This window comes from Pyrus communis, chromosome 17 (assembly GCF_041283825.1).
Source record: "Pyrus communis isolate YQ-2024b chromosome 17, ASM4128382v1, whole genome shotgun sequence".
In the NCBI taxonomy this organism is placed as follows: domain Eukaryota; kingdom Viridiplantae; phylum Streptophyta; class Magnoliopsida; order Rosales; family Rosaceae; genus Pyrus; species Pyrus communis.
In genome coordinates this window covers 23,705,331-23,726,710 of record NC_142581.1, presented here as the reverse complement: position 1 = coordinate 23,726,710, position 21,380 = coordinate 23,705,331, and the positions used below count along the sequence as shown (strand labels likewise).

The window sequence follows — 21,380 nt, the reverse complement described above, 5'->3', positions numbered from 1 at the left end:
TTCGGGTCTGGAATCGAACTGGGCTTCGAAGAGGTCCCAGAAGAGGAGAATGTTGGGGGAGAGCTTCATGGAGCCATGCTTCTTCCTGAAGAGAAAGGACTTGGGTGGAGGTAGAAGGAAGGGGAGGAGAGCAACGGAGGGAAGGGGATTCGAATGAGTGGCGGAGGCAGTTAAGGTGGAGGGAGCAACAGGTGGTGAGGTTGGGGAAGAAGAGTGAAGGTATGGGTTTGTAGGATGGGTCCCCCTTTTTTTTTTTTTTTTATGAAAATAAAATTTAATAGTTAATTAATTTTTTAATCCAGTTAAGATAGAGAGTGGATCTCATTTAAGTCTAATTTGTATTTAATAAACAAATTAATAGAAAAATTGACAAATGTCAAGTGGATTTGGATTCTCTTCGAGGCAACTGGTCAGGATCCTCCTAATCAACAATTATTATAACTTTTAGAGGGTCTTCTATTTATAATCGTTAGATAAAAATCCAATGATCCACTAATACTGATCAAGAGGATCCACTAATCCAAATCTATAATAATAATTTCCTTCACATGATGTTATACAACATGTGATATTCGAAATAGTCCTCTTAACATCTCTCTAAAGTTGATATCAAATAAAACTCTAAATCTTAACACAAGCAATTTTTGTATTTCGACTAAGAAGAAGATTCAAGTTAATATTTGGTATTTCTCAAACCAAATTCCCAAATATTGGTTTGCACTTCGACATATAATTACAGGCAATTTTGCACTTGGTTTGTAATTTTTCTTTTACATTATTATTATGCTACTATTTTTCAACTCGTTTTGTACCTCAACATATAAGACAATCTTCAAGGGTTGAACTTAGGACAATAGAAAGAAGAAGAAAAGAAGAAATAGGGTGTTGGTGGGTGAGAACCAAAATCACAAATCACACAACTAGAACGAAAAATTCCGAAATTAATATGTTTCATAAATAAGACGTGACATACCAAGCATTGAAACCCTTGCCGCATCTAAAAGAAAAAGAAAGAGGGAATTAGACATAGGACAATAGAAAGAAAAAGAAGAGGAGAGAAAAGAGGGTGTTGGTGGGTGGGACCCAAAGGTAAGAGTATTGGCTCCCACTATGTTTGAACTTTCATATCCCCGGTTTCCATTGGAGGTTGGGGATTGGATTGCGGACGGAGAGGACACATTTGGACACGTGGGATGATGGGAGTAGAAGAAATGAGGAAAACGGAACAGTTGGGGTTTCGACGTTATAACGGGGTAGGTGGGTCTGTTAGTTGGGGGTAGCGTCAGCGTGACTGAATATTTCTGGATAAGGATCACAAAATGTAATGAGGGGCTTTGGATTTGCATTGGGATTAATTACTTATTTATTAAATAATTACGATTTATTTTATTGATAATGTGCGTTTGGGAAAGTCAGAAAGTGGACGCTGCCCTGCTTCTGCTTCTGGAGTTGGTGAGGCCTCTCCTCTTGTTGGTGGGTTGGGAAATAGAATTCAGGTTCTTCCGTTTTTGTGCTTGGTGGTTAATTTCGACTTAAAATTAAAACTTATAAAATTATATTTGACTTCAAATTTGATTTCAAAAGTTATATGATCTTCAATGTATATTTTGACTTTAAACATTTGTGCTGAAGATGTTTGAACTCAAAAATTTTGTTTTATTTTTAATTTATTTTGAATCATAAATCACCATAACACATCTATTTTATTCAACGATATAAAAATCACCATTGGTGTTCTTTGTGTTATCCTTGTCGATTCCACAAGTGCTCAATAAGATCATATTCATATTGTGACGAAACTAAAAAAATCTGAGCGAGTGGTGCTAACTAGGTAGAATATAATTTGAATGAAAAGAAATGTGCGTATTGATAGGACATTTTTGAAAGCGTTGCTAATTTTCAGCAAGATGTCAATGATGGTCATGGAACACATGTGGGGTGCAACTCTTTGGGACGAAAAAGTGGCCATTAAGCAAGAAGTTTATAGTATGCAATGATGGCAGGTGATGGCGGTAAGCACATAAAGCTAGCCAATTTCTTAAATAATAGTTTTTTTTTTTTTGGTAATTCAATGTGGATTCCACCAACGCGTTCCCTCTCTCTGTTTTTCTCTCCAGATCCACGAGCTCTATCCTCAGTTTCAAGCTTCATCCATCGCCCTTTCTTCTTGTTCGAGGTAGGCGGCAGCCTGCTTCCCCCCTCCTTCCTCCTCTCTCCTTTGCCTTTTCCATCTTTTTCGTCCTCTCTCATCTCCTCCGTCTATCCCCGTCCCTGCATCCTCCTCTTCTTCCTCAAACCTGGATCCCTTTCCAGTATTCTTCCTACATTTTTATTCATGGTTCTCCCCTGAGTTTACCACAATTTACTTTTAGTCGGGTCTCAACTATTCTCTGAGTTTATCTCAGATTTGGGCTTCATGCCCCCTATTTGGCCTTTTCCCCTTGCGCTTGTCTAAGTTATAAAGTTATATTTGACCTCACATTTGATTTCAAAAGTTATATCGGTCTTCAATGTATATTTTGACTTTAAACTTTAAACTCTTGTGCCGAAAATGGTTTGAACGCAAAACTTAAAAATTTTGTTTTCTTCAATATACATTTTATCCCATGACATAAGAATCACCATTGGCGTTCTTCATATTATCCTTGTCGATTCCACAAGTGCTCAGTAAGATCATATGCACATTGTGACGAAACTAAAATTTTTTGAGCGAGTGATCAAGCAAACTAGGTAGAATATACTTTGAATGAATGTGTTCTACAAGGTTTACATGTTTTTATCACAAATGGTATAAAAAATTGACACACACTATCAAAATGATCATTGAAATTGAAAAACAATCAATATAATCTCTGAAAATAGTTGTAGCACCCATTCCATCATTATTTTGTCAAAAATTTTGGGGTAAAGTACAAAAAACTACCTCAACTATTGATATCACGACACTTTCATACCTTATCTTTTAAAATTGACAATGTCATACCTCATCTTACGAATTTGTGCCAATGTTATACCTTCCATTTGCTTGGCCGTTTATTTCTTAGTTAAATGCTAACGTGGCTTGATCCAGATCCATTTTCTATTAAAAATTAATAAAATATTATTAAAAACTAAAAAAAAAATCATTTAATAATTTTTAAATATTAAAATTATAAAGAAAAGTAAAAAATTAAAATTAAAAAAAAAAAAAAAAAAACCCTCACGCCCCCTTCCCCCCCCCCCCCTTCTCTCTCTTCTCCCCCATCTTCTTCTTCTTCCCCTTCTAGCGCCCTTCCTGCAAACCAGAAAAAAGAAGAAGAAGAACAAAAAAAAAAAAAAAAAAATTTATCTTCCGCCCTCCCCCCCCCCCCCCCCACTCGCGATTTTCCCCGACCCCCTTCCTTTCTTCCCCCCTCCCGTCTTCCCTAAACCTGCACCCACCCTCACACTCACTACTTACAACCCAAAAAAAAAAAAACCAGGAAAAAACCCAGTTCGTCCGTCCCCCCTCCCCCCCTCCCCCCAACATGCAGAATAAGAAGAAGAAGAGAGAGAAGGAAAAAAAAAAGAAGGAAACCTAGTTCGTCCGTCCCCCTCCCCCCCAGACCCACCCTCTTCCCTCCACACCCATTCCCCCCATTTTCTCCGCGCCCAGGTTCTCAACCTTTGGAATCGTCCTGGCGAAGGTTTCCCGATTCCACCCCAACGGGATTTGGGTTTTTTTTTTTTTTGGGTTGCAGGTAATGGGTGTGAGGTTGGGTGCAGAGGGTGGGTGCGAAGGTGCGGAGGTTGGGTGCAGGGAGAAGAGGGGGTGGGGAGCGGGGAAGACAAATTGGATTTTTTTTTTTTTTCCTCTTCTTTTTTCTGGGTTGCAGTTGCAGGAAGGGGGAAGAAGAGAGAGAAAAGGGAGGAAGGGGACGAACTGAGTGTTGTTGTTGTTATTTATTTATTTTTTATAACTTTTCTTTATTATTTTAATATTTAAAAAATATTAAATGATATTTTTTAGTTTTTAATAATTTTTTAATAGAAAATGGGCCCCGGATCAAGCAACATCAGCAATTTAACTGAGAAATTCACACCAAGTTAACGGAAGGTATAACATTGGCATAAATTCGTAAGATGAGGTATGACATTGTCAATTTTAAAAGATGAGGTATGAAAGTGTCGTGACACCAATAGTTAAGGTAGTTTTTTGTACTTTACCCAAAATTTTGTTATGTGCTCCTATGGCTTTAATAATTACTTTAAAAATTTGTCAAATTACCTTTTTGCATAATGAGATTATCTCAAGGCAAAGCTTGCCCGCTTTTTGCATCATCAAGATCACCGAGGGAGCGCCCAACAAGCTTTCCATGATTAAGGTTGTGAGGATGTCGATCACCCAAATTTTAACGCTGATGTCACATAAGTCGTCGCCAATCCAAGCTGTTATCAAAGGTGGTCTAAATCCTGGTCCAATTCAGTGAAGGGTGTAAAGATAGGTATCTTGATAATTTTTGTTTCCAAAGAAGAGATGGAAAAGGATACCACAGATAGAGGTAGATGAGTGTGGGTTGAGATTAAAGGTAATTGGGGGACTGGGTTTCTGGATTGACAACTTTTTAAATTAATTATTAAATTGGTTTCTATTTTTTTTATTTGATTAGACTTGTGGGACCCATTTATGTGTGACATCACATATAACAAAATTTTTGACAGAATTGTGATAGACCACATTGATTTGAGGCACCTATTTTTAGGATTACATTGATTGATTTTCAATTTTAAGGACAATCTTGATAGTTTGGGTCAATTTCAAGGATCATTTGTGATTGAAAAAAAAAAGACTTACGGGTCTATTTATGTGTCACATTAGTATATAACATAATTTTTTATAGAATTGTGATAGAAATACCACATTGATTTGCGACACCTATTTCTAGGGATTACATTGATTAATTTTCAATTTTAGGGATCATTTGTCATAAAAACCTTTTTATTTACTCAATTTAGCTACATTTGGAATTCAAGTTTTCTATAGACCCTGAGACTGGAGCACGACATATTCCTAGGGAAGTCCACACTGGTTGAAATGCTCTTAAAGCATCTTCAATGCAAAGTCTCAAATTCTAGACTTATATTTTTATAGTTGGGTCTAAAAATGGTGGTGGATTTATGTATTTTGATTTTCTTCTCTAATGCAAATACGGAATCTAAGACTCATTTGAGTTTTAAGATTTGAGTCCTTGCATTGGAGGAGAAATATTGGACTCAAAAACCCATAATTGAGTTTAAACAATTTGGTTATGTGTACTGGAGTTAATTGGACTCAATACTCAAATCTCATCTTTCAATAACATTTTTCCTAGATAATATGGGCTCCACCTTGGGCTGAAGTCTCATATTGAAACTCAAATTTGGTTCTCAACTTTCCCGAAGACTTATATATAAGTTCTAAATTTTCGGTGCATTGGAGAACTTTAGACTCATATTTAGAATATCTTTATAAATAAATAAAAACATATAAAATGTATTTAAAGTCAATTCATTTTAGGATCCAACTATTAATTAAATTTTGGATAGTGCTATTCACACACCTATTTATATCTCCTACACACCCTTGTTAATTTTTGGTTATTGATCATTTTCAATTTATTCGATCTGACAACCAAAAATTGAGAGGTGTGTGTGAAAAATAAAAATGGATGTATAAATAGCACTACTCTATATTTTTATACAAATCATGATGTCCACAATATCCTTTTTATTAATATTCATAGAAAACTCAAGAAGCCGAAGGGCTTAACATGTAGGCCCAAAACGAGGTCCAACAATGTAGGAAGTAACCTCTTTCTGGTCTCTTCTGTTGATGTTCTTTGTTCCATAACGATGAAAAGTTTGAGCCCACAATGTTTAGATTTCAATTTTATGTTGGTGTTGAGCAAGATGAAGATGATTTAGAGCTTGTTTGGATGTGCTTTTAAAATGATTAAAACCGCTTTTGGTGAAAATGTTTTTAGAACCAATCCTTAATAAAAATGCAAGTAAATTTTGGAAAAGTACTTAAATGCTTTCTGGAAGAAGCACATAATTGGTGCTTCTTGTAGAAAGCACTTCAAGTGCTTTTCAAACCCAAAAAGATTTTCTCAAAAAGCGTTTTCAGTTATTTTAAAAGCACATCGAAATGAGCCATAAATCGTTGGAACTCTATGCGCTCTTGATTTCCCTCACATGAAAATGTGGGAAAAGTAATCACAATGTCAGTAATCCGGAAGCATATATGGTATACGAGTAATTTGATTTCAGAAGATTAGACTTGTTATAAACTCAATGTCTTTTATTTCACATGAAAGGGAGTTTGCCCCCAAAATTCTCCATGGAAGGTTGGGAATTTACATGAACATGAATTTAGAAATTGCAAGAATGCCACTTAGGAAAAAAAAAAAAAAGGGAACCCGATTTAAGCTACGAATGCAAATTTGTTTGATGAAGGAAATGTTTACTCGGTTGGGGTTTTAAGCAATTTGTTTGATTGAGAGATCCTTATCGTTTAGCCTTTGCCTTTCTTATATAGGGATCAAACCGTAAGGAAATGAACATGTTGAACCATGCAGTTCCACCGGCCATACTCTAGGGTTTATGAATGAGATAATATTAACTAATATCTTAAGTAGCAAAAAATTATCTTGATGATACCAACCAATAATGAGTAAATTTTAGACAAATTTAGGCTCAAAGATAGGGAATCCATTGAGAATGACAAGAAGATACAACCAGTGGTGTGGTCCGTGTTGGACAGAAGTCCACATGTACCGTGAAAACACAAAACATTTGAACAGCTGTTGAGGATGACCTCGGCTGCCAACAGTGCATGGCAGGAATTCAATCTCCAGCGTTTCATTTGCTTCATATGTCATACAACATCTTGGAGAATGATTTCATGTGCTCAGGTTGCAGAGTAATAACCGGCGATAAACTCTGATAATTTGTTGCACTTCGTAGTATGAAAGAAATTCCCTCAAATGGCATTGTTTCAGGTCCCATGTAAATAGGTCGTCCCCAACCAAAAATCAGCATCGTGAATCGGCAGCCTAATCCAACTGTTTATATCAAGATTCGGGCACCATATAGACGAAGGCCCAGTGACAAGTTCACAAAGACGAGGACGATTAAGCTCAAGGTAGTTAATAATTGATCCAAGATAATCGTTGTCCACGTGCACCAAAGCATCATGCATACGGCTTGCAGCATACCATGTCGGTTTTGATAGCAGATCCCCTGCTGCAGCAATTGGTGTGGTTCTGAAAACAGCATTGCCAAAGTAAGCAGGTGGGAGCGGGGGTTGCAATCTAGACCTTCCATCAGTTGTAATATGAAGTTTGGTGTCTTGATCATCGGGAAGTTGACGTGCCTTGCATTCACATCTCCAAATATGACCTCCCAACATCTCAAATGAGCAATACCTTATTGTATTCCCGCCATCTTCTGTAGACTTGGCCTTCAAGATGTTGAGCTGCTCCCGCGTAAATCTGAAAATGGAGGTTGTATTATCAGTAATACTTATGCTCTGTGGATGAGGGGTTTTCATTTGGGTAGAAGGTTGGCATTCGACATGAGGGAATGCAGGCTAAGGTGGGTCTCGGGAACGAAGTAATGTCCTGTCCATGAATGGTTGAACTGTAAGATCCAGACCACGAGCCATATCAGGCCATGTATTTATAAAGAAGAGACCTGAAACTCCATTTGCTATGAGGTGTTCCATGCCAACACCAAGCGACACTCCGCCGCATTTGAAATGTTTGACCTGCATGCATATCAAAAGACTCAATTTCAGAACCATACTTTGTAAACACAAGGTCTCGCTCAGTACACAACGAGTTGCTCTCAAAATATTGTGGTAGAAGATATTAGGTCAAACACAAATTCATAGTGTTAATTAGGTGTGTAGATCCTCGAGTAAATTTTCAATCCAATTGGGGGACAAAATTTAGTAACACGTTTAGTATTATTTTTTTAGAATAGATTTGGTTAATTCGGAATCTTCTCCATATAGTCCGTATAGGAATGTAATTATCTATTATAATTATTTAGAATTCCTTTCACATGATTTTTATCAAACTCTGTTTGCTCCCTAAATTTGCCATGGGCCTCGCGGGCATGCCATGAATTTAGTTAAACATGAAATTGGTGGGTGCAAGCATGCCACTACTAGACGGGATCTAAATGATTGAGGTTGCGCTTGAATTTGACTTCAAATCAAGAGATTGTGCCATTGAGTGAGAGTGGCTCAAATCAAGGTTCTTTGTTTGCCTTAAAGATAAGGACTTTACTTATATAGAGTGATGGAACAATATGTAAATGGCAAGGTTGCTGGAAATGTAACTGACAGAGGAAAGTAAATGATTGGTATTGTAGATTGCTTGTAATTTAAATGATTGAAAAAGGGTTGTACATGAACTATAAATGAGATCGATACTACTAGTGAGCAGTAGAGCTAATAAACAAGGAAACAATGGATGCTTGGCTAAAGCTAAATGTCTACAAGGAAGCTGATGAGCTGATTTGAGCAGAGTTGATTGATTGGTTGTTTGAGTGTCCATAATCCTTCTGCCTCTGCTTCTTTATATAGAGATCTGAAAGAGCCCCATTGCTGAGAACAATGATCTTGCCCTAAACAAGCTTGGCCAGCTTGCATTGTGAAATAATATTAAAAGGGGAACTTGCACTTCCACCACATGTGTCACCACATGTCTCTACCATTTGCAATAAACTAATAATTAAAAGAAGCAAGCTAGCTTCTTTCACATGACATAGAATGTCTGTGTCTTCCCATCCACTTGCATTAGGAAAACATGCAATTGTTGTTTAAACAAAACTCTTGGCAAACCTCCACCACCCAAACAATAAGGAAAAACATTATTATAATATTAAACTATCCCACTTGCAGCCAAATATCTTTCCAAGTTCAATGTTTTTGTCCCATCATCCTCCAAAAACCATATTTGCCACATTTAGCCCGAATGACACATTTTAGGTGCAAACAAACTCTACATGTATATTAACTTATGACTTCGCGGATGGTAGTTGCTGAAGTAGCCCGAGCTTTGGTCGTAGGTGCTGGTGAGAGTTGGGGAGGCATGTAGAGTTTGTTGGTGACCTAATTATGGTTCTATCAGGCATCACCAGTCGAGCAAGATAACCCCATACTCTTCTTGGAATAGCCATTAAGAAGCTCTTTGATATAATTTTGCACAGGAAAGCCATGTTTTTGGCTTTTATAAAGCCTTCAATTCCATGAATCTCGGTGAAATTTATGGATGATTAGCCATTGGTTTTGGCTTTTTATAACTTTTGGGTTCGGGCTAAATACATCCATTAAATAAGAGAAAAGTGAAAAGAAGAGTGAAAATGCCACTTGCAAACTGCCCAAATCTTTATATTTTCTGTAAAGCCCCCCAGCAAGAAAGCGAAAAGGCAAAGAAAGCAAGAAAAAGAAACAAAAGCAAGAAAGAAAAGTGTTTTTGTGGTTTTTGGAAATTTTAATTTTTATATCTTTTTCTTTGTAACAGCAATAAGAAACACACAAAAAAACAAAGCCCTTTCGGGCAAACCAAAACAACAAAAGAAAGCCCCTTGTCGGGCAACAGAAATGCCCACTAGGGCAAATTGAAAAAGGTTATCCAGATTTTTATATCTTTCTTTTCTGCTTTTTATTGTTTTTTTTTTCTTAAAATTAAAAAGCAAAAGGAGAGAGAGAGAGCCCTTTCATAGTATTCATGAATGTGATTGTTATTCAAAGCCATATGTTGGCCTATCATAGTATTCATGAATGTGATTGTTATCAAACGAATAATAACTTTCATCATAGCCATAAGTTGGCCAATCCTCAAGATTATTATTCTTTAGTTCAAGATTATTATTCTTTAGTTGATAGCCATTAGTTGGCCGGCAATCATATCCCATGGGACTTGAGTACTCCTCATCCATGTACCCATAAGTTGGCAATTCATAGGTTGGCTCCAAGTGATTTTCATCATAGCCATAGCTTGGGCATGCTTCAACACCATCATCCTCTTCCCACTCCGGAATGTAGTGGTCGAAAACTTGTTGAGAAAAATCATGAACATATGGATTGTTCATGATCTAACTCCATATAAGTGTCCCATCAAGCGTGCCAAAATGTTTTCTCCCTAAATTCGCCATGGGCCTCACGGGCATGCCAGGAATTTACTCAAACATGAAATTGGTGGGTGCAAGCATGCCATTACTAGATGCCGCTAGTAGACGAGATCTAAATGATTGAGGTTGCGCCTGAATTTGACTTCAAACCAAGAGATTGTGCCATTGAGTGGGAGTGGCTCAAATCAAGGTTCTTTGTTTGCCTTAAAGATAAGGACTTTACTTATATGGAGTGATGGAACAATATGTAAATGGCAAGGTTGCTGGAAATGTAACTGACAGAGGAAAGTAAATGATTGGTATTGTAAATTGCTTGTAATTTAAATGACTGAAAATGGGTTGTACATGACCTATAAATGAGATCGATACTACTAGTGAGCAGTAGAGCTAATAAACAAGGAAACAGTGGATGCTTGGCTAAAGCTAAATGTCTACAAGGAAGTTGATGAGCTGATTTGAGTAGAGTTGATTGATTGGTTGTTTGAGTGTCCATAATCTTTTTGCCTCTGCTTCTTTATATAGAGATTTGAAAGAGCCCCATTGCTGAGAACAATTATCTTGCCCTAAACAAGCTTGGCCAGCTTGCATTGTGAAATAATATTAAAAGGGGAACTTGCACTTCCACCACATGTCTCCACCACTTGCAATAAACTAATAATTAAAAGAAGCAAGCTGGCTTCTTTCACATGACATCTGTCAGAATGTCTGTGTCTTCCCATCCACTTGCATTAGGAAAACATGCAATTGTTGTTTAAACAAAGCTCTTGGCAAACCTCCACCACCCAAACAATAAGGAAAAACATTATTATAATATCAAACTATCGCACTTGCAGCCAAATATCTTTCCAAGTTCAATGTTTTTGTCCCATCATCCTCCATAAGCCATATTTGCCACATTTAGCCCCGAATGACACATTTTAGGTGCAAACAAACTCTACATATATATTAACTTATGACTTCGTGGATGGAGAGGGATTCGAACCCCTGGTATTCCTATCAATACTTTGGTTTTCAAGACCGACTCTTTCAACCGCTCAAACATCCATCCTCTTTGCGCTTCACTCGCCCTATCTATCCGCACGTTGGTAGGTAGGGGCTTATCTATGTGATTCGCTACGCTTGCTTGGACATATCGACGGACTCTATTGCCTGCCGGTTAGCGAAACTTTTCCGGTAGTACGAATCACTATGCTTCGCTTGTTTCTATATGATAGTATGCACCTTGGTTGCTGCGCTCCCCGCAGGTAATATAAAGAGAGTGAAGAACAAATGATCCTCCAAACAAAAAAATGATTTGAGTCCAACTCAAGGGAGTGAGTGAAAGGCATGGCAAGAGAGCGAGTTCAACTCGCGAACGATCGGCAAGAGTATATATATGTATGTGTGTGTGTGTGTGTGTGTATAGACACACACACACACATTATTATAAACATTGTATCTAATTAATTCAAAGAGTCATATTTCTACGACGCATGAAATCTAAAATTGAGTCTCTTGATATGAATAGCGCACCCATTAATTTTGTTTTATGTAATCCATCCTTGATCACTATTTTCTTTTTCAGATTTTCTGTCTTCCCTTACCATAATAACCATCGCTACTTTCTTGTTGTGAAGATATCACATCCCATGCTTTGATGGATTTTCTTTTATGAAGATAAATCTATTTCTCAATTCAGATTTCCTTTCTTCAACCCCCACAATCTGTCAATACTTGGTATTGTGAAGATATAGCTACTTTCTTCAAAAACCAATTGGCATTAAGAGAGTATCTCAATTCTTAGAAGCACATATAAGTTTCCAAAAAGTTTGGATGTGGGACAACATTCCGCATTCTCAAACGCCCCTCTGTTTGGAGACAGTCTAGTCAAAAACATGAATAACATTTGATGTGGGATGACACTCCATATCTTCAGAAGCCCTATCATGTTTGGCAACACTCAAACCAAACACGTGAATTATGTAGGAAACTGAAATTCCACTCTAAAATCATTTAGCAATAAGAAAAGTAGTCTAATTCCTTATAGTCGCATTCAAGTCCCTTAATTCTTCAGTGTGAAAACAAAATTAAACAATTTTGATTATGAAACTTTTATGAGTATTATAATATTTGAGTTCAGTACACCAGCAACTACCTTCACAAAATATTCTTATGGAGGAAAATCAGATCAATACAAATCCTTTAGTGTTAGGTACACAATAATCATCAAAGTGTAATAAATCATCAACTATCCTAATTAATTTTCAATTTAAAACATCCAAAATTAAAAAAAAAAAAAATATATATATATAGAATAATATGTAACCATTAATTTAAAAAAAAAAAAAAAGAATTTCAATTTTTTAATCTTAACACTATGTTTGGATGTGGAAAATAAACTTGGAATTTAGGTAAAAGTCAGAATTTATAAATTGATATGCATCAATTCCCTTGTTTGGATTTATAAACATAGAAATTTAGAATTTCTACATGGAAAAAGAACTTGGAATTTAGGACCTCCAATTCTCAAGTTTAAATTCCATGTGAATATGTGTCATTTCCCAATTTCTATGATTGAGAGTTTAAAAATAACAAATTCCGTATTCAATTCCTTTGTTCTTTTAAGTTAGCCAAACAAAAAAATTCACAAATTATAGAAAATAAAATCCTGTCATTTCAATTTCCGTCATTTTAAAATTCTTTAGTAATCTTAAATTTTTTCATCCAAACATAGTGTAAATGTACCCGTTCATATACTTTTTCAATTTTTTTTTAATCTTAAATGTACTCATTCTTAAATATACCAATTTGTTATATGTAAAATGTACCATTTTTGTGATATAAAATGCACCCTTTTATATATATATAATCCATTCAAATTTTTTCTAATCCATTTTTAAACTTTTATGGTTACACTCTGTTTCGTTGATTTGAGAATATATCTATATCAATTTTTTTGGTACAATAAATTTTCAGTCAATTTTGATGAATATACCCACAATATATTAGAGAGTATAATTTATTAATAATATTTTTAATCTCATGAATTACGGGTTTTTATTTAAAATCTCATTAATATAATCAACTATAAATTTCAATTTTTAATTTAAAATATAATAACTACATAGAAATGCATTATTTCATTAATATTAGGGAATTCGATAAAAAACTAAAAACCAACAAGGTTCCAGTCAAATAACATTGATAGCTAAGAAGTGCATCCAAATTCTCCTTGAAACAATTGATATAAAGTGCATAAATTTTGAAAGTGTTAATAACAGCTTTCTTTTTTAATATATACCTGTAATACCAAAATAGAATATGAGGATATCCCAGCAGAGTATCCCAGCAGGGTAATCATCGGTAGGAATGAGCTTTAGGAAGTCGGGAGTGGGCGTAAAATCGCCAAAATCATCCAGGACGGAGCTGCTTTCTGCCACAACAAAGAGCACTCCCTCCGCGTTGCAATCAACCTCGATACGACCATTCTCGCCATTGAGCTTGAAGCCTGCACTCTGCCACAACAAAGAGCACTCCCTCCGCGTTGCAATCAACCTCGATACGACCATTCTCGCCGTTGAGCTTGAAGCGACCTGCCAATGGGTAGCAGGGCACGAGGGTCTTCCCGAGTGCTTTCTTAAGCAAACCCAGGTCAAAGAAGTTATCTGCATCACTGGGTCTGTAGAAGTAGACACTGACGTGTGAAAAGAAGGCAATTCCAGGTCCAAGTTCGAGAGTTATAGTGTGCTCCGAGGCGTCGACTCCTCGGCTGGCTTCACCATTATCGACTCCGTCACCCTCACCTTCACCTTCTCGGCCATCTTTTTTCAGTTTTTGTTTATCATAGAGATGCCTAACTACTTTTCTCTTTTACTGCAACCAGAAGAAAACCTGAGGAGACCCAATTTTGACTAGGATTCTCTCCCCTTCTCTCCCCTCCTCTCACATTCTCTATTTTATTTTTCTCTTTCTATATAAAGTTAATACAAGATATTGACGCGACTTAACTATGACGGTTCAAATAGGAGGGGAGGAAAGGGGAGGAGAAAAAAGAGGGAGAGAGAATCCTACTCCATTAAAGTAAGGTCAGTCAATGCATGAGCATTTCTATTACAAAGATGGTACAACTAAATGGTAAGAATAACATTTTTGTGTGTGTGTATATATATATGTTGTAATTTGAAGGTTTTTGTATGTTATACATTATATATTGCACAAGAGACTTGGTTACACTATACAGGCAAGGTAGAAGACACAACCTTTTGACCTCCCATAACACACGCTTAAAACTACTTTACAGCTAAGACAAATCCCTTGAATTAAGGACACAAGACAAATATCCCTTGAATTAAGGACACAAGACAACTGATGGAGATTACACTTCTTAGATGATGTAAACAACCAACCTACAAGAAGTAGCCCAAACCTAGTTGACTTGTATCTTCCAATACTCCCCCTTAAGCTGGATCAAATGGGTTGAGTGATCCAAGCTTGAACAAAATATGTTGAAAACCAGTAGAAGCAAGACTTTTGGTGAAAATATCTGCTAACTGATCATGGCTTCGCGTGTAGTGGGTATCAATGATATTGGACTGAACCTAGGTGCGAACATAGTGACAATCAACTTCGATATGCTTTATACGTTCGTGAAACACAGGGTTGGATGCAATGTGCATTGCAGCTTGATTATCACAAAACATAGACATGGGTTGAGTATGAGAGAAACCCAAATCACCAAGAAGACCTTTAAGCCAAATTAGTTCACAGGCCGTGGATGCCATGGCACGATACTCAGCCTTTGCGCTAGATCGGGCCATAACACTTTGTTTCTTTCTTTTCTAAGTGACAAGATTGCACCAACAAATGTGCAAAAACCTGTGGTTGATTTGAGATCAATAAAGTTGCATGCCCAATCAGCATCAGTGTTGCCTATGATTTGTGTATAGTTGTTCTTCTTCATCAAGATGCCCCTACCAACTGAGCCTTTGAGATAACGAAGAATGCAATGTACAATCTTCAAGTGAGCTGTATTTGGGGAATGCATGAATTGATTGATAAGGCTCATGACATATGAGATGTCAGGTCTTGTAATGGTAAGATAAATGAGCTTGCCAACCATTCGTTGATAGTAGGTCAAATTTGTGAGTGGCTCTCCTTGAATGTCTAGTTTAAGGTTGTTGTCCAGTAGGGTGTGAGCTGGTTTGCATGTTGACATTTCAGCTTCTTGAAGGAGATCAAGAACATACTTTCGTTGGTTTAGGAATAAACCTTTGCTAGAACGAGCCATTTCAATACCCAGAAAATACTTGAGAATACCAAGATCTTTGAGAGCAAATTTGTTGCGAAGATACTTGAGGGAGTGAATCTCAGATAGGTTGTCACCGGTCAGGATAAGATTGTCGATGTAGATGAGTACAACAAGTTTTCCAGTGGAACCAATACGAATAAAGAGAGATGAATCTGCATTGCTCCGTTGAAAACCAACATTGAGGGGATGATATCATTTTGACTGGAGATCTATTCAAGTGCCAAAGATGTTTCCTGCTCATCAAATTCCTCCTGAACAATGGGAGCTACTTGGCTTGGAAGGGGCTCTAAGACGTCATGCTTAATGGTACCCAAGTGAGGCATTGGAAAAAGATCCATCAAGTGTTCCCCCTGTCTAGAATAGTTAGTTGGACAAGAAAAATAGGGCATGTTTTCATCAAACTTTACATCTCTTTAGATCACCAATTTTTTTGTTGTTGGATTGTAACATCTATAACCCTTTTGAGTGGATGAATAACCCCATAAACACATACTTTGTAGCCTTTGAATCCAACTTGTCTCGATGAGGTGTTTGGACATGAACAAAACATGTGCAACCAAATACTCTCAAGTGTGATAGATTTAGAGATTTTCCTTTCAAAATTTCTTGAGGTGATTTGAAATTCAAAACTCTACTTGGTAACTTATTAATGAGATAGGCAGCAGTAAGCACTCCTTGGGACCAAAACTTCTTTGGCAAATTCATGTGAAACATAAGAGCCCTAGTTTTCTCAAGAAGGTCCCTATTTTTTCTTTCGGCAATCCCATTTTGTTGGGGTGTTCCAACACAACTTGTTTGATGTAGTATACCTTGTGTGCTCAAATAGTGCGACATCTTATTGGACATATATTCAGTGCCGTTATCTGATCTTAAGATATGAATTTTTGACGAAAATTGAGTAGTGACAAGTTTGTGAAAATCTTGGAAAACATCCATAACTTTGCTCTTAAATTTCATAAGGTACAACCAAGTGATCCTTGTGAAATCATCCACAAAGGTTACAAAATATATGTATCCATCAAAGGACTTTAAAACTGGTCCCTAAATATCAGAATGCACGATTTCAAAGGGATTACTACCCCTAGACATAGAAGAAGTAAAGGGTAACCTAGCAAACTTAGACAAGTGACAAACATCACATTGGTTTACATTTTTGCATAGGTTAGAAAACAATGAGGTCAAGACCTTTTTAGAGGGGTGTGCTAATCGTTGGTGCCACAAAAAATGTTCTTGAGCTTGGCTTGTACTAACTTGAAGAGCTTTGGGTACTTGGATATCCCTGGACACATAATAGAGACCATTTAAATAAAAACCTTCACCAATCTTCTTCTTGGTCACTAAATCCTGAAACAGGACATTGCAGGGAGGAAAAATAGCAAGACATTTGAGTGAGTTTGTGAGTTGTCCAACAGATAAAAGCTAGAAAGGAAATGACGGAAAATAGAGAACATTTGACTTAACATTGTTGGATATCAAGTTTATTTTCCCTTTCCCTAGAACTGAAGCCCCTTTGCCATTGGAAACTGACACATGAAAAGGTGCGGATATTGTTTCAAAATTATGTAGGTTTGTAACCTTATTCGTCATGTGATCAGAAGCACCTGAATTTACAATCTAATAATCATGTGCACTACTAACTAAGAGAGCAGTTGAAAAGGATTTCAGAATACTTGGGATATCTTTGGAAGCAATGTTCTTATTCTCAGCTAGAAAACCTGCAAAATGCCCAAGTAGAGCTGTCTGATTTGAGGAACCTTCTTCACCATCTCTGACCCCTTGTTTCTTGTGAATGAAGGTTGCAAAGTCATTGATCAAAGTTACAGGATTGGCAACGAATTTGGACAGCTCATCTGAGGTGGCAGAAGCTGCGAGATTTTCTTTGTGAGGTGAGCCATAAGTAGCCTTTGAGGGAGCCTTGTGATCTCTCAAGAATTTAGGCTGTAATTCTGGATGAAGAATCCACCACCTATCCTTTGAGTGACCACCATTATTACAGTAGCTGCACTTTAGATCCCCTCGCTTTCCTTTGTAACTTCTTTCCTTAATAGACTTATAATTGGAAGCATAAGCCCTAGTTTTAGGTAGGTTGGCTTTCACCTCCATGTTCATCACTTTTCTACAATCTTCATCCCTTTGAATAGTAGCACAGATGTTTGAAAAAGAAGGATGGTCAGTGTTCATGAGAATGTGACTTCGAAGGTCCTTAAAGTCTGAACTTAAGGTTGCCAATAGTTGGAATATTTTGTCTTCTTCAGCTCGTTTCAGCAACACTTTAGTGTCGAAGGTGTGAGGGCGATAGACATTGAGTTCATTCCACATCGTTGTCAGCATTCCAAGGTGCTGTACAAATTATTTCCCTTCCTGTTGCAATCCAGCAATGTCTTTCTTGAGTTGAAAAACTCGAGCATCATTATTCTCATTTCCATACATCTCTTTAAGACTTTTCCAAAGATGCATGGAAGATTCGACGTAGCTGAAGATCTCAGCAATCTTTCGTTCCATAGAGTTGAGCAACCATGACATGACAAGTTGATCTTTGCAGAGCTATACCTCATACGTTGGTGACTCGATTTTAGGAATAGGAATGGTTCCATTGATATAACCGAGTTTCGATCGTCCTCCCAGAGCAAGTGTCACAGCTCTTTCCCATGGAAGATAATTAAATTCATTTAATAACACTGAACTTAAACGTTGGTTTGGGTTTACATCAGCATTGGACAAGATGGAATAATGAGAAACATGGGAGCTTTCTGTTTCCAGATTAACTGAGCTCTCTTCAGCCAATGTAGAAGATTGAGAAAGAGTTTAACACATGAGGATATACAGAGACAAGCCTGTTAGGGTCACTGCTATGATACCATGTTGTAATTTGAAGGTTTTTGTATGTTATACATTATATATTGCATAAGAGACTTGGTTACACTATATAGGCAAGGTAGAAGACACAACCTTCTGACCTCCCATAACACACACCTAAAACTACTTTACAGCTAAGACAAATCCCTTGAATTAAGGACACAAGATAGATGTCCCTTGAATTAGGGACACAAGACAGCTAATGGAGATTACACTCCTTAGCTGATGTAAACAGCCAACCTACAAGAAGTAGCCCAACCAAGTTGACTTGTATCTTCCAATAATATATATATATATATATATATATATATATATATATGTTGTAGGCCTAATTTATTGAACTGTATTAGTAAGGTTGTTAGGATTTCTCTTATAAAAATAGTGTGTGCAATCTTCATTTAGTCAGTTAATACAAATCCTATTTCTCTCTATAAACTCTCTCTCTATAATCTCTTTTGTTTCTCTCTATCATCTTCCTATTCCTCTGTACCAATTCTTTATCTTTTACAATGTAGTTAACATGGTATCAGAGCCACCAGGCTCACGCTATGGATTCTGGTGGTCTCTCTTTGTAGTAGTTTACATTTTTTTTCTTAGTGTAGTTTCTCTTCAATTTCCAATAGATTTTTGGTGCTTCTACGATTGTTTGTGGGTTGATTTTTTGATGTTTTCTGGTTGATCATTCTTGGGGAAACCAGGTAGCAGCCTTGTTGATGACAGACTTGCCATAAAAAAATTGAGATATGTTGGTTCCCGGAGCAGTGTTGGCCATGGTTCGTATACGGCGGAGTCCAACGAGTACTAGGCAGTCGCTATCGGTGTCTAAGCATAATGAATACAGAACGGCAAAGAATTGAAGGACGACAAGCGGATGAAGAAGTTTAAGATCATGCCGAGGAAGACGAAGGACCGGAACGTGAGCTTGGTGAGCGAGCCGTGCCAGCGGAGGTGGTGAATGTATGGCGGCAAGTAAGCTCCTTTCAGCTATTTCTTGGAGAAATGGGTTGTTTGGATTTCTGAGAAATAAGTCGATGCAAGACTAATTCTTTGCATTATTGATTGAGATCTTGGATTTCTAAATTTTATTTCTGCAATTTTGATCCGTGTTCTGTTCTCTGGTATGGAAGAACGTTTAGACCTATGTGCAGCCCAAGTGTTTGAGGAAATGTCCAACTCATAATTTTCATGTGAAGATCGGTGCAAAGTTTGTTTCAAATCGGAGTTGTTCGAAATGGTGTTGTTTGTCGATGCTGGAGATTCTTTCTTCTTTGCTGGTTTCTTGGGGCTCTGCAATTTTTTTCTTTCAAGATGGGTATTTGAAAAAAATCTGGTTCAGAGGTCTTCTTTCTTTCCCTTAAGATGTTATTTCTTGAAGCAATGGCTATGCGTTTGGAAACTGCAGACAATCGTGAAATCAAGTCATTTCTTTTCGATTCTCAGTAAAATTGATCAGTTCTTGAGGTTAAAATTTGGGCACAAAGCCACTTCCAGTCTTTGTAGTTGTTGAAAAGTGTTGAATTGTTTGGAAAATTGTTGAGGCACAAAGCCATATATGTTTCTTGCCTATGAAAATTGTTGATATGTGGAGTTATTCAGTTGATATGGAGTCATTCATTTTCTGGGTTCTTCCAGTTGGTTGTGATATTTGCTTTCAAGATTCTTCATTTCAAGATCAGTGTTTGTGATATTTGGGATATTACAAGTGACAGAGTTATGAATTCCATAGTATGAACCTATGCCTCGTTCTTGTGTCTGTTGGGTCATGCCTTGTCGTACTGCAGTGGCTTCTTGGGCATATAGGGCAGCAGCAGGTTCTTGAAACTGAATGGAGTCTCGGAGGCTCAGGACTGGTGACAGGTGATCAACAGGTACATAATTTCCATAAGACCAACCTAGACCAAGTTCTTCTTGTTATTGTTCATGCATTCCTTGTGCTGTATCTTTTCTTATCTCAGCCTATAATTTCAGAGTCTAACCAACTCAGTTGTTAGCATGAATCTACTGTAAGTCCGGTTATACGATGAAGTTTGAATAAGTTGTAAACGGTAAATCCCACGAAGGATAATTTTGTGATGTGAATAGGTAAATCCCACGAAGGGTAGAAGAAGTTGTTAACTATAAATCCCACGAAGGGTAATCTCGTGTTTTGAGTAGGTAAATCCCACGAAGGGTAATCCTACATAGATGTTGATTTTCAGTTGTTGAAATTGTGCAGGCCGATGCCATTGTTCAAAGAAGGTGTTTTTTTTTGTAAAATCCACAAAGGGTGATCCTGTGGTGCTATAATTAAGGTCAATGCCACATTATAGTTTGTTGATTTTCTGTTTTTGTAAATATTAAAGGCCGAAGCCAAGTTGAATGAGGTTGTTGACGGTAAATCCCGCGAAGGGTAAACCCGCAAGAAATTGTTATAACCGGCATGAGGGTGTGTTACAACTTTACAAGAGGCTGTCATTTAATTGAAGCTCCTGCACAAGGCAGAGGAATATTAGACTTTTGGATGTGCTTCCTATTGAGCTTGCAAATTGAGTTTGGGGCAGAATGAGTTTGTTGTAGTGAGTCAATGAATATATTTGGGGTAGATTGATGTTCACCGCTGCTCTGCAGCTTGTATCTGTCATAAAAGGTTCTTGTTGATATAACACTCGTGCCTTTGCTCTGCAGCTATAACAAACTCTTTATTCAGAAAAGGTTCGAGAGAATTTCCGTATTTGCAAAATCAAGGTTGCAGTTGGTTCAAGCTGTTCTGTTTTTCTGGGTTTCATAATAGTGATTGTAGATGTTTGTCCAATCTCAACTGGGTTTCCCCAGTTGAGATTGAGGGGGAGTATTAAGGGTAAAAAAGTAATACAATTAGTAATATAGTTAGTAAGGTTGTTAGGATTTTTTTTATAAAAACAGTGTGTGTAATCTTCATTTAGTCAGTTAATACAAATCATATTTCTCTCTTTATAATCTCTTTTGTTTCTCTCTATCATTTTCCTCTTCCTCTTCGTCTGTACCAATTCTTAATATTTTACAATGTAGTTAACATTTAGGATTAGAGAGGGAGAGGGCAGGCGGCAAAAAAGAGAAGAAAGAGAGGTACCTTTATTTA

The 21,380-nt window shown here is 37.1% G+C and overlaps 1 long non-coding RNA gene and 1 pseudogene across 1 annotated transcript; one reads left to right on the top strand and one right to left on the bottom strand.

Moving 5' to 3' along the window:
- Positions 1–6,625: 6,625 nt before the first annotated feature.
- LOC137749226 (shikimate O-hydroxycinnamoyltransferase-like) lies at positions 6,626–13,940 on the bottom strand (annotated as a pseudogene).
- Positions 13,443–21,232, top strand: LOC148689648 (uncharacterized). Its single transcript, XR_015958437.1, has 2 exons — positions 13,443–13,863; positions 18,666–21,232. It is a non-coding gene; the product is annotated as an uncharacterized LOC148689648 (long non-coding RNA).
- Positions 21,233–21,380: the final 148 nt, after the last annotated feature.